Genomic DNA, 14,224 nt, shown 5'->3' with positions numbered 1-14,224 from the left:
GCGAGGCCGATGTTTCCTGTGAAGAACAAGGAGAAAGTTGTTCAGTAACTTGAAATCTATCAGGTGACCTAATTCTAGTGCGATCGCGCAAATCATATGTGCGTTCACTAGTCATCTGTATCGTTGACGCGGGAGGAGACCCCTGTTTCTGTTGCTGCTTTCCTTGTTTCTTAGTTCTCCAATTCTGTTTAGGAAAAGCTGGACGATCGTCTTTGAAAGACAAACCCACCTTAGTTTGCTGTTGCACATCTGCAATTTGAATAGTAGACTTAATCCCTAAACTACTGCGGCCTATTGTTCTATACGCCTCCGCAATAATTTTAGGCAACTCTCGGGGTTTATCAACGTCGTCTACGAGGGCTAGACCATTCACCACTTGAAAGTGAACCGCATCTCCCTTGAGGTTACCAAGGATGACAGTGGCAACCACGTCGAACACACCGACAAGCCTCATTCCCAACTCGACTGTCGCCTCCGGACCGTGTTGATCTTGAACACGTTTGATCACGGAAGGAAGTATGCCCATAAGTATGGCCATAGATGGAGTGCCGAAGCACTTCGAGTAGACTGCTGCAAAAGCCTTACCCCAGTTCTCACAATCGGCCACTTCTGGGACCAAGTCTTTCTGCAAACTAATGGTGAGTATCCTGTGTTTCTCCACAGGAGTAGAGTGCGGAAATACTGCTTCCTGCTGGACAAATTTCTCAGCAAGCCAATAAGGCAAATCGTGCTTATTTTGGGGGCGCTTGCCCATTACCGAATTAACCATGACGGGACTAATAACAGTCCCGGCCGGGCCAGCTGGCTGCCCCGCATCAACAGGTGCCCCTACCTGCACATTGCGTGAACCGTATTGCACTAAAGCCCGATGTACTGTAATCAGTGCTGTATGGAGTACACGTAACTCATCCACCGTAGCATTTAAATAACGAGGATGAGGTGTAAATCCAGCCAGTACCGGCCAAGTGGCCCCTGGAATGGATAAAGGGCCCAAACGAACCGGTGTAACCGTGTGGGGGAGGGCGCCATTAAACCAAATACGATGCTGCCAAGCCGAAATAGGAATCTCCTGCGTCCTATATGGTGTATAGTTCGCTGTGACCTGCATGGGAGTATAGGAGTGAAAAGTACTATCGTCCGCATTCACCGCAGGCATAGTAACCCAAGAGTAAAACAACTCGTAGGGATATGATGCATCGGCACTCACCACAAAGATAACAGCCATTCCATCGGCGGGTACCCCGAACTGCGTCAAATGACGCCGGAGCGGTGCGTGGCTATGCGCCGCAATAGCGACCGCAGCCATAAGGACACAGAGAAGAAAAACAATCTATTATAACAGTAGCACAAAAAGGGTTCAAAACAGAAAAACCTTTTTAATTGACAAGCTTGATTGAACCTATAGAGTAACTATTAGGTAGGTCAAAACCTTCACTCCCGTTATCCGGAAACAAGAGTGAGGGTGTCGTGGACTAATATAAGCACTACTAAGGCATCTCAAATCACAAGACCAAACGTTAGGTGCGCCATGTTGCAGGGATTCTGCTCATGCACAGAACTATGTGCAGGAAATCAAGACCTCAGTGAATTGCGGTGTACCAAAAACTCACCTCTGTGCCCAGAACCCCTATCCGACCGGCATCAGTGTCTCATTCGTTCTCCGTATCATCTCGAAGCTACCAATGATTAGACAACCCAGAACAAGCGACTTAGAGTACTCTCAGGAATGGTGGGAATTAGAAATACATGTTCGTTATTATTCTCATATCAGTCCACAACAAGAGTAATCAGAGACACAGTAAAGTTTAAAATGTTTATTTTATAAACCATGTGTCCTAAGATGCAGTACTTTGGCTAACATAAGAAGACAAATGATTAAAAATAAAACCATCAGCATTGTTACAATACCATAGAAAATGGTATTACAAATGATAGTGGAATACAACCACCCTCCCTTCACTAGTAAGCTAGTATTATTAGACTAATAGAAGGTCTCTAGGCTTGAATGGGGAACCCCATACCGTAAATAACAGCTTAGGTGAATCACATCACAGGATCAGCTTTGCTCTGTGTCTGGAAAAGGTCTTCTCCAGAATGTCTATCTCATGCATGCAAACTGCAATATTAAAGGCGTTCGAGTTTCAGATATTTGCAGCTGTGTGCGTGTTATGGCTAGAGCGTGGGCCGATCAACCTGAATTCAAAGGCATACATTGTTTGTTGGCCCTGACTGTTTCTGCACACAATGTTCAGACCAAGGTCGCGGTGCACGTCTAGGGATGTGAACAACAGACCGTTCTCATGTGAAGAAAAAGCAACAAAGCAGTTTTCATATAATAACATCTATCTACAGTGTCCTGTGCAAAAGCAGCAAAAGTGGCAAGATGGCGTTTTAATGTCTAAGCGCTTATGCTAACATAGCAATGTGTGTACCTGTAGTTCCGCCTCCACTACAGTAAGTAAATAATCGCCGAACATAATGCGGCTCCAGCATCCGATATTCTGCTGATCTGTGCACTGCGGTAGCTGTGCTTGTTGACTCCACTCGCCCCTAAATACTGAGCACCGCCGTTCTGAATAAAGTTGGGGAACACCAATGCAAAATGGTGCCGCAGAGCAAAGATGTGTCTGTTGGAGCGGCGCGGCTCACAAAGTGAACATACACGCCGCTGTGATCGACCGGAGTGCCCAAGACCACCCCAAAGACAAACCAAAGGTGGGAAACTACTTATGATTACCTGGGCGCAGCGCTTGTAACGTAAAGGCGGATGCTGTGTGAGCAACATCCTGCAAAATTAATTGGTGTTGAACGCTTGATGTGCGGCTGACATCGAAAGGCGCATCGTGGCACTTGTGGAGAGCAGTAATTAGAGCAAGCTGCCAACATATAATCTTGGCTGTGACAGAGTGCTGCATGCAGCAGCACAGGAAGTATCCTAAAAAAAAAACAAAAAAAAAAAAACTTTCAACCAATCGATCGCAGCGCATCTTAAGTATCAGTGGTGCAGGACCTATCAAAGCAACGGCTGGCGTATGTGGTTGTGTTACGCGCCCTGAAACGCCTATTTATAGATATAGCGTACACAGTCGCTAAAACCACTTGAGTGGTGCTGGGAGTAGGTGCGGTGCGCTGTAAGCTGAGGAATCTTGCAACTCAACTTTGCAGCACTCACGTAGAGACTACACAGCAGCCACGATGAGAGGAGACAATGCATAATAGATCAGCATTAACAAGTGGCCCTGTCACACATGGGAAGCGAGTGGAGGCAATAAGTGAGACTACACCAGAGATTCCACTGCAGCGCGATAACAAAGCAACGCTCAACACAGGCGCATGCCACACTAACATCCCAGGAACCTGAGGGAGAGTACAGAAACCGTGACTGGAGAAATACGATCTAATCTGCGACAACTAGAGGATTACAGCAACACAGACACTGTTATTGACTGTAACTATTGTTAGATACATCACTGCCATGGGAAAAACGGGCAAGCAACAACCTAAGTTGTCTTTCGATGTACGTCATACGCCCAGAGTGACAGCGATACACTTTGACACCGACCTGGACACAGACCTAGCCAAAAACTCCGCAATGGAAAGCGCCTTGCAAGCTATTCAGCAGAGCCTTCAGGCTATAGACAGTAAGATTGATATGCCTACTCTACGGGTTGACAATATGGCTGCAAAACTAGATAAACAAGGTGAAAGACTAGATGCTGCAGAACTGAGAATCCCCGCGGTCAAAGACAAATCTAATACCACAACCCGAAAATGCACGGAGATGGAAAAGCTACCAGAAATCATAAAAAACAAAAATGAAGACCTTGAAGCGAGATCGCGCCAGAATAATGTCCACATCCTAGGTATTCCGGAGAGCACAAACACTGGACGACTGGAAACCTTCATTGAAGATATGGTACGAGATATATTCAGCACGGAAAATCTCTCCCCTATGCTCACCATTGAACGTGCACATAGATCTCTAGCACCAAAACCATCTCCGGGAGCACCGCCGAGACCTATTATCTCCAGGGTCCTCAACTACATAGACAGAGATATGATATTACGTCTGGCAAGAGAGAAAAAGCAAATCAGCTATAAGGGCAACTCCATATCGTTTTATCCGGACTTTTCAATGGCAGTGCAGACAGCACATAAAGACTTTGCTCCTGTGAAAAAGAAACTGCGCGTTATGGGTATTGAATATGCGATGCTCTATCCGGTGGAACTGCGCGTAACGCATGACGGTCACACGAAAATACTAACAACGCCATGGGGAGTACAAGATTTCATCAAGCGGACCACCGTCAAACGGAAAACACTGGACCGTTCCAATACCGATCAAGGCTCCAATTGAAGACGAAAGAAATGGTAATAATGTATATAACATGTTATGTGGCCAAGATGCGTTTAGTAAATCTGCAGAATTAGACTCAACCTCATTGCTAATTCCCCACAGAAGAGGTAGCAAGTTCGCTTCACAAATGTGTAGTACCAGACACATGGACACTGAGACTGTATCCGGATACACGGACACTGAGACTGTGTATATAGCCATGTATATCATCCTGGTACAGGATTTTGGTAATGTGTGTACTTACTGTATAAGTGCATAATTATAGTATGTTGGTGCATAAACCCATATCTATTATTATCAAATCACTTACTAGGCCAATAGAAGGATTTCATATGAAAATAATTCACATTCTAGGCGTAATACAATGCTCGAACAGTTGCTGAAGATTATCTATAGATAAGACTATATCTGAGTGCTTTTCGTAATTGCTATCTCTTAGGACCTAAGTCATCTTAGCCATGTAACTCCCGACCACATCCGCCTCTGCAGATGCATATGCAAGCACTTAGCGGCCCCCAAGGGTGCACCCTGTAATAGTTGGTATGATATTAATGTTGTTACATTGGGCATGCCTTTGGCATGATTGGGATGCTAAAGTGGGTGGGGGGATTATTGGAATGTTTTTTGTGTTAATGCAAAAAAAATACAATGCTAGTGGCTGTAGCATTCATACTCTTATGCAAGCGCAACAAAACTTGCTATATGACTTGCCTCATACACAGAAGTGGGAGGTCGCCACCTTAATCACATTCATGTATAACATTCTGGAATGGGCAGTAGTGCAAGATCATCACAGATCAAGTTGCTAACTTGTAATGTCAGAGGCTTCAATAACCCCCCAAAAATACGTCAAATATTTGCATACCTCGATAGACATCACATTGACATTGCCCTTCTCTAACGAAAGCAACCAAATGCAGTTTGGGAATAGATGGGCGGAGACCACAATAACATCGTCCTATTCGACATACTCTAGAGGGGTTATGCTCCTAGTAAAGATAGGCGTACAATTTAAAATAAATAACACAATAACGGATGAGTGTGGACGCTATATCATTGTCACTGGCCAAATTAGGGGACTCCGCACTTCTTTCTTTTTAATTCTCTGATCAAGCTTTCAAGAATAAAGTTACAATGGAAACAATGACCAAGAGATTTTAACTCACCAGATACGAACCCTCTCACACCCCCCTCCCTTATTTTTCATGTCTGGATGCTACTGTTTAACCAGAAGGTCTTCCTCCGGGTGGAGGGCAGCATACATTCAAAAAAAGACCCGATGATGATGCTGCACTATTACACATAAGCGGTAACCCAGTTCATGCCGCCGTTGTACCTGTGTATAGTTATGAGGGTTCTTTTATGAAGGAACCAACAGAAAAAAAGACCCTGGCTACACAGGACAAGTGGTCCACTCTCTTCTTGATTTTTTTCAACTTAGGGGACACCACATAGGCCTAGTAAACATATATGGGCCGAACACAGATGACCTTGAATTTTTTAACAATACTTGGAGGAGATTGAGAGAATTGCCCGAGATGGAAATGCTGTGGGGAGGGGATCTAAACCTAGCCCTAAATGATAGCTTAGACAGATCAGGTGTAACTAAAGAACTGCATACCCGCGGAGTCCAAGTAGTGAAGGATAGTATGCCAGAATTAGACATGGTAGACGTGTAGAGACTGCTCCACCCAAAACATACAGTGGGCGCATACAGTTCTATGGTATTGTTTATGTATATCCCACAAATTTGCATGTTTCAATACTTTTTGTTGATAAGTGTTCCTGCACACACCTGTTAAAATTAAGCCTATGTATGGGTATAGTGGCGCTACTAGGACTGGTGGGGGTTTCTGTTTGATTTTGTACGGTTAAGGAAGGGCAGGGGTGGGGGAGGTGGGTATGTTTCTGATTAAAACACAGAATTCAGTAACATGCAGATGTCGAGCTACTGAAGGTGATGTAGTACCACTGGGAGCACTTATAAAGTGCCCTATGTCATGGTATATGTTTTACCCGCAAATTTGTATGTTTTAATACGCTTTGCTCATAAGCGTTCCGGTAGACAGTTGTTGAAATTAAGTTCTTGTATTTGTATAGAGTGTTTACTAGGTTTGGTGGGGCTCTTTCTTTAATTTTGTGAAGTTAAGAAAGGATGGGGAAGAGGGTGGTGCAGTGGCACTGTGCCCATTTATGAATCGCTTTATGGTATGGTATATGTATTTCTGGCAAATTCCCATGTTTTAATACCTTTTGGTGATGAGTGTTCCAGCAGACAGGTACAGAAATTACACAACATTTCTGTGGATAAGACATCTTCGTGCTGATAGACACTCTTGTACTGTGGTAGTAGGCTGATAGTGTTGTTGGAAAATTATGAAACTTGGGTGCCATTGTAGATTTTAATGGAAGGTTACACTGTTTGTTTGCTACTATGGTGTAGTTAGGGTTCTAAGTGGGAGAAAAAAAAGTGGGGGTGCTCTAAAAGGGGTGGCAAAGCTCTTGAAGGGGTGTGTGCTATACAAGTTGGGGTGTAGTCTAAATCAAGATAAGTATCATTGTGTGCTTTAGAAAATCCTCTACAATTATCGTAGGTTTGGAAAAAAACATTGTTTAAAGGATTTCCTTTTCTTCTACAACGTGGGTAACCTAGCGTGATGTCTCCAGATCTCAGTAGTGAGCAAAATAAGCATGCGTACATCAATGTGCATGCTGTCACTGCAGTGTAATAAAAAGATTTCAAAATTGACTATCTTTGAGAAGGCTGAAAATAGAGCCTGGTAGAGAGTCGTTTGGAGGCTGCCTGAAAATATGTGCCGGTCCCCAGACCAGGCCCAATTAAAGCGCAGTATCCATGCATCCTAAGCACTGCACCATTCAAATATCTTTTAATTGATGCATATATTCCTACTTATATATATACATAAATCTGTTTGTCCGCTTATCTTAAGCATCTAAGAGCGCACTCGCCTATAGTAAGCACTGTGCCATTCATGCAGCGATAATCCTATATATGCATAGATATATCTGTCCCAGAATCAATCCTAAGCATTTATCAGCCCACCCGTCTATCGTAAGAACTGGTCTTTGCATTCATTCATCCATTTATCCATCCATACATTGATACATTGATCTATGTATCTATCCATTGATGCATCTGGCCATGCATCCACTCGCCCTTCATTCAACTATATGTTCTTATTTCTGTGCATCGTCCGCCCCGATCTTAAATACGATGTATTATAGTCATCCAGCTACATACTTAAGGCATTGAAAAGGCTTGTGAAAAGCATTGACAGGCAGATTTTTTAATAAAGAATAAGAAAGCTTTGAGTTACTCTTTGTGGAGCATACTTCAACAACCTTCTCTGGTGGTGTTTTAAACAAAGGTACATCTAGCGAAAGAAATGTAAAGGAGCTTTTAAGTGTAATACGTTAATTTAGAAACATAACATTTTGGCGAGTTGTTTATAGGTACACTGTTTTAAAGTGGCCGTGACTGACAGATACTGAATACCTGTACTTCTTATATTTGAGAAAGTATACCAGCGAGCAAATTTGGGGTGGTGAGAAGCTTGAGTTCTATATTTCCATGTGAAGTAAAGTATAGGAAAATAAAAGTAATTGGAAAGTTTTTATGTTCATATTAAAGAGGGGGTGTGAGAACTTAGTGAGGCAGGCAAAGTGTGTGTTTTCGTAGCACTAAAACAAGACCGTGTGTAAGGTGAGAGCAGGTTCGTGCTGGAGTTGCCTTGTTGTGGTCGTTTGCAGAGGCGCAACCAGAGGGAAATTTCAGGGGAGCCTAATTCTTTCAGCAAAAGGCAGAGTGGGCATGCAGAGGTTGTAAAAAGGGGTGAAAAAGAACAGTCTCCTTTACAAAAAAATGATGTTTTGAAGACCGGTGAAGTACTCGGGTGCGGCTCTGTGTGTGCGCCCTTGAAGCTGTGTCAGAGAGTCCGGAGCAACGATGATGTTGCTGGTGCGTTGCAAAATGAGAAGGGAAATACTGATAGAAAATGGCTCTCTTTAAAGGATTTTCCTTCTCCTACAATGTGAGTCACTTGGCATGATGTCTGCAGTTCTAAGTAGTGAGCAATGTGCATGCTCTCACATTGTCACTGCAGTGCTATAAAGAAAAAAAAACAGATTACGTTTGTGAGGTCTGAAAATAGAGCCCTATAGAGACCCGTTTTGAGGCTCCCAAAAATAAAGTGCTGTTGGTCACATCCCCACAGACACCCCCTCCAGTTAAAGCCCTGGGTGCAGTGTTATGTTTGCGAAGTTGTTGATAAAATTGTTAGGTAATAATGGAAATTTTTATGTGTGCTGTTTGGTTGATAATATCATTCTAAGTACATCGATTCAAATTTTTAAAAATACTATTTATAAAGTTGTGTGCGGTGGGTTGCAGAGAAAGTGGTGTGGGGTGGTGGGGTGTGACAGAGAGGTGAAAAGTATGAGGTAGTGCAGTTATATATAAATTGTAAAGGGGTATGTAAATAATTAAATAAATACTTGCTGTATGTTCTATGGCACTACGTGTCATCCTAGTGCTCATCTGTCATGCTCCATCATGTTGCAGCACTGGGTCTGGAAGTTGTTAGTGGAAGATTTGCAATGTATGCTATTATTTTAACATAGTGAAGAAATATGAAAAATAATTAAATCTATTTTTTGTTTTTCAGAAAATTATTTCATTTGGATTGAAATTTGGAAATGCTTAGAAGAAGTGAAAAAAAAAGAAAAGAGAAGAAAAATAAATAATTGAGGAAAAGGAAAGATCTTGAAGTAGAAAAAAATGCGAGTAGTAGAGAAACTGTTTGAGTAAAAGCAAAAGACAATTTTCGAAAAAGATATTACGAACATTTAGGGCCATATGTAGGTAGCCAAATACCGGTCGGTAATGGCCGAAATTCGGTAAAACAGACGTTACCGACCGGTATTTAGATAGTTGAGATGTAGGAGGCCAAAAACACATATTCGGTAAATATGAATCGGTAAATACCGATTCAAATTTACCGACTTCAAAAATACCGCTTCAAATTTACCGAATACATATTTTCCGATTCGGTAAATATGAAGTGGTAAATATGAAGTGGTAATACTGAAAAATGTTATGTATGTAAAGTCGGTAATTAAGAAATCCTTCAAAATCGGTAAATAAGAGTCGGTAATTAACACTGATAGAAAGCAGGTGGTAATTTTAAACAGTGCATTTAAGCAATCCCAAAATGCAACAGCATGGACAACATGGCTGCTCTGTATGTCATTGCAAGGCGGCTACGTCTACAGGCTGCAGGACTGAGGATATGGAGACGGGAGGAACGCATCTACAGACAGCGCATCACACTCTTCCAACTGACTGACGCAGAGATACATGAAAGGTACAGGCTACACCCCGAAACCATCTTGGACCTGATAAGGGACCTGCACCCACTCCTGGACCAGCCAACAAGAAGGGCCCATGCCATACCACCACATGTGCAGGTGCTCTGCAGCCTACACCTACTTGCATCTGGCAGTTACCAGGGGGTGATAGCTGCGGTGGGCGGAGTTTCCCAGAGTTGCATGTCACGTTTCTTCAGGAAGTTCCTGGATGCCATGATGCAGAGAATGCACCACTACATCAGCTTTCCTAACACACAGGCTGAACTGCAGAAAACTAAAACTGACTTTTATCAAATGGCACAGTTCCCCCATGTCATTGGCTGTATAGATGGCACACACATCCCAATCTGCCCACCAGCTGCCACTGAGCACATCTACAGAAACAGAAAGTCCACCCACTCCATCAATGTGCAAGTAATCTGCGATGCAGGGAACATCATCACTGATATCGTTGCCAAATTCCCTGGGAGCACCCATGACTCCTACATCTTCCAGAACAGTGGGATCTACACACGACTGCTTGCGGGAGAATTCGGGGAAGGATACCTGCTAGGTAAGTAACAGTGACGCTACATAGTACTCAGTGCAAATCATAGTGTATTGAGGCATGTGACTGATGTCTCCCTTTTACACACCTAGGGGACAGTGCATATGCCGTGCGGTCATTCATCCTCACTCCCTACCTACACCCATCAACCCAGAGTGAGAGACGATATAATGTGGCACACAAATCTACTCGCAATGTGGTGGAGCGCACGTTTGGACTACTGAAGAGCAGGTTTCGCTGCCTCCATAAGAGTGGAGGTGCACGCCAGTACACACCCATCCTCTGCTGCAAGATTATTGCCACTTGTGCAATGCTGCACAACCTTGCCACAAAGAGAGGCACAGAGGTCGAAATGACATATATTGAGGACAATGATGATGAGACTGCGCATGCAGAGGCCAACGCAGCAGGAGTACAAGCAGCAACAGATGGAAGAGTGAGACGGGCAGAGATCACATCCAACTATTTCTGAATGAGTAAGGGGACACAGCCTGTAGTTGGATGCCATGACGTAGTTTAATCAGACAGCACTACGCCACAACACAAAGGAAACTGTATAACAACAACAATGAGAAATTAAATTTTGTGAGTTAAGGGTTACTTCACCCAAATGTGTCATTGTTTCGCATGGGGCTTTACTGTTTGCGCCCACGCGCAGCAGTGCGGGATGGAATTGAGGGGGCGTCCTCACTGGCTGGGGTACCAGTGGCACCACGTTGACGCCTGTTGCTCCGACGAGTGTCTGGGACGGGGGGGGGTTATGCTGCTCCTGCTGGTCGTGTCTTCTGTGTCGCCAGCATCCAAAGCGCCAGCTGCTGCAGACTGGCTGGTGAGCAGCACTTCTAGTGCACTTGTGACCCTAACCATCCCCCTGGACACATCTGTGCTGCACTGTGCAAGGCCCTCCTGCATCGCAACAGAGCGCCTGCAGATCAGCGATGTGGCAGTCGCCAGCCGGTTCACTGCCCTCGAGGTCTGATCCTTCCTCTGATGTCCCCTGCGCCGTGTGGCCCTGTCCTCATCGAACCTTGAGCACAGCTCCATGATGGATTGGGACATGTCCCGCATGCCCGCTGCCATATCCGCAATGCCCCCTGCCATGGTGGTGATGCCCTTTTCAATGTTTCCAAAGGTGCTGTGTAGGCCTTTCATCTGTCGCTGTAAGGACACCATTGCCCTTGCCTGTACGCGTTGTATTTTCACCATGGTGCCCTCAAGACCTGAGAACACTCCATGGCCCTGCCCAAGGGGAGGTGGACTCTGCGGCCGAGCCCTGCGGCGCCGTCTGCCAACTGTGTGTTCTCCCTCAGACTCGGAAGGCACACTGGCATGTGTTACATCCTGGGTTACAGTGGACGTTTCCGGGCCCCTCGACTCATCGGATGATGAGTCGGTCACATCCAACCTAGCTGCAGGACGCCTCCTCAACCTGTGCTGTGCAGGAGGTGAAGATGGTGGTGAAACCTGCAGGACTGTGGATGGTGGCTGGAGCGGCGATGCTGGCTGGGGTGGTGTAAGTGCCTGTGGTGCCGTTCCCAGGCCGGAACTGGTGGTGGCCTTCTCTGTGCTGGGTGTGTGGTGTGCTCTCTCTCCCTTCTCATGGCCAGTTCTGTGCGCAGTAGTGCCTGTGGACAGAAGAGCAACATCAGCTAAGTGTACCTGAAGCTTTGTCTTCCTGACATGACAATACAATTTCTAGACAGTATCTCATTGTCCTCGTATCATGTTTGGCCTTTCAGGGACTACATCTCCCATGATGCATTGCAGGCATGCACTAATACCTGTACTGGAGTAGGATTCTCATGGCACATTTTGGAAGTTTGGATAGGGGTAGGGGGGGGCACATTGCTGTGCAAGCGTCTTACCTTGTTTGGAGGTGCCTCTGGCGGAGCTGTCAGCGTCCCCAATCCCCACGATGCTCTCTGGCTCAATCGTTGTCTCCACTAGCTCCTCCAGTTCTGTCAGGGCTGGTGCTCTGTTGCGTCCACCTCCTGTCTGGCTGGCCTCTTTTTTTAAATCTGCCACCTTCCTCTTGGTGATAATGCGGATGTCATACCACCGCTTCTTCAGGACATCGATGTCCCGGGGGGTCACTCCTATGGCATTGACCTGTGCCTGGATTCCAAGCCAGATCTTTCTTTTTTCTGACTCAGGCACTTGCTGAGACAGTTTTCCAAATAGTTTCTGGTGCTGTTTCACGACCTCCTCCACCAGAACTTGCAGCTCCTTTGGGCTGAATTTGAGCTTTCGCTTCCTCTCCCCTCCTTCCCTCTCTGTGTCCTGGCTTGCCATTCTTGCAGTCTCCAGGTCTGAATCTGGCAGTTGCTCTCTTCCTCTCCTCAGCACTCCCAGCCTCTCCAGAGTCTGCTAATTGTGTGCACCTGCCTGGGTGTGGCCACTCCCTGGTTGGGTGGGGTTGAGGTTGCACAGGATTGGCTGCTTGAAGTCATGTGTTGTTAAACTGCCGATTCGGTATTTACCGATTCGGTATTTACCGATTCGGAAAATACCGCTTCGGTATTTACCGAATCGGAAAATACCGCTTCGGTATTTACCGATTCGTTAAATTCCGATTCATGTTTACCGAATTTTACCGAATCGGTAAAGTTTACCAAATGTTGACCTACATATAACTTACCGATTCTTAAATACCGATTCGGTAAAATTCGGTATTTATGAATCGGTAAAAAAAATTTACCTACATATGGCCCTTAATGAGAAAAACATCACACAAAGCAAAAAGAAGAATTTTTTAAGTAAGGTGAAGCAGAGTTCAATTTCAAATACGAGGAAAAGGAAAGATGATAAAGAAATGGTATCTGGTACTCCGAGACAAAAACAATTTCAAGAAATTCGTCAGAGACTTTTTTGATCTAGAGTGATTCAGAATTTATTGAAAACATGCTGCAAATATAAAAGAAGAATGTTCCAAATCAAAGAGAAGCAGCATATTGAAAGTATAGTGGATACTGCTTTCAATTTGAAACAGAAGTTGTTCATTTTGAATTTAAAGAGAATGAAACTATTGGATAAAATAGTAAAAGTATTGAAAGACAAAAAAAGAAAATAATGACTTGTGAACAGAACCAACTTTTGTAAAATCTTTAGTGGACACTGGAGACATACTTCTAGTACTGAGCCTTTTTTTAATGAGGAAAGTTACTTCCAGGAAAATAGTTTATCATTTGCAGTTGATATTGGAGGTCGTTGCTACGAAGTCCAGGATAGTGTTCCTCTTCCAAAGGAGGAAATGGTTGGTAAAAGTGCAGAAGAGTTAATAGCTGAAGGAAGTGCAAGGGAAACCTCCACGAGCTCCTGTGTATAAGTGGAGGTGAAGTAGCATTTGTAGCATTCAACAGGAATCCATTGATATCATGCGAAATTTGCTACGAGAATATACTCAGAAAAGTATAAAACAGAAGATTAAGTTGTTACAAGGACTAGATCCATGTAATGTAAGAAAATATATTGAGAAGTATGGGCATTCTCTGGCTTGTCTTTCAAGAAAAGTTTGTAAAAGTGTTTTTCATCATTTGAGGATGTTAGCAGTACACCATTCAGAAATGCGGATCTTTTTAAAGAAACTGTACTATGTAAAAAGTCCTGCATTAAGTTTAAGTGAACTGAATGGAAGTCTTTTATATGGTTCTTTATCAGATGTTCAAAAAAAGTGTGATGATATTGAAATGCGATATTTTGGTTCAGAAGAGCAGTTCATAGAAAGTGAAAGATTGACAATTACAGATGTTTGAGGAGATGAGAAAGGGATTAGCACTGATCAGTTTGAAGAAGAAATTGGAAAGTTTACTGTAGTGTGCTCTGAAATACCAAACTATGTTTGTGTTTGTTGTCGACGTACTCATTATAAAAGTCAAAGTAGGAATGTTGATTTGTATTTGAAAAGTGAAAAGGAGAACAATAGTAAGAGGGAA

The sequence above is a fragment of the Triturus cristatus genome, chromosome 5_2, assembly GCF_964204655.1.
Source record: "Triturus cristatus chromosome 5_2, aTriCri1.1, whole genome shotgun sequence".
NCBI lineage: Eukaryota > Metazoa > Chordata > Amphibia > Caudata > Salamandridae > Triturus > Triturus cristatus.
Note: the sequence above shows the minus strand (reverse complement) of the source record.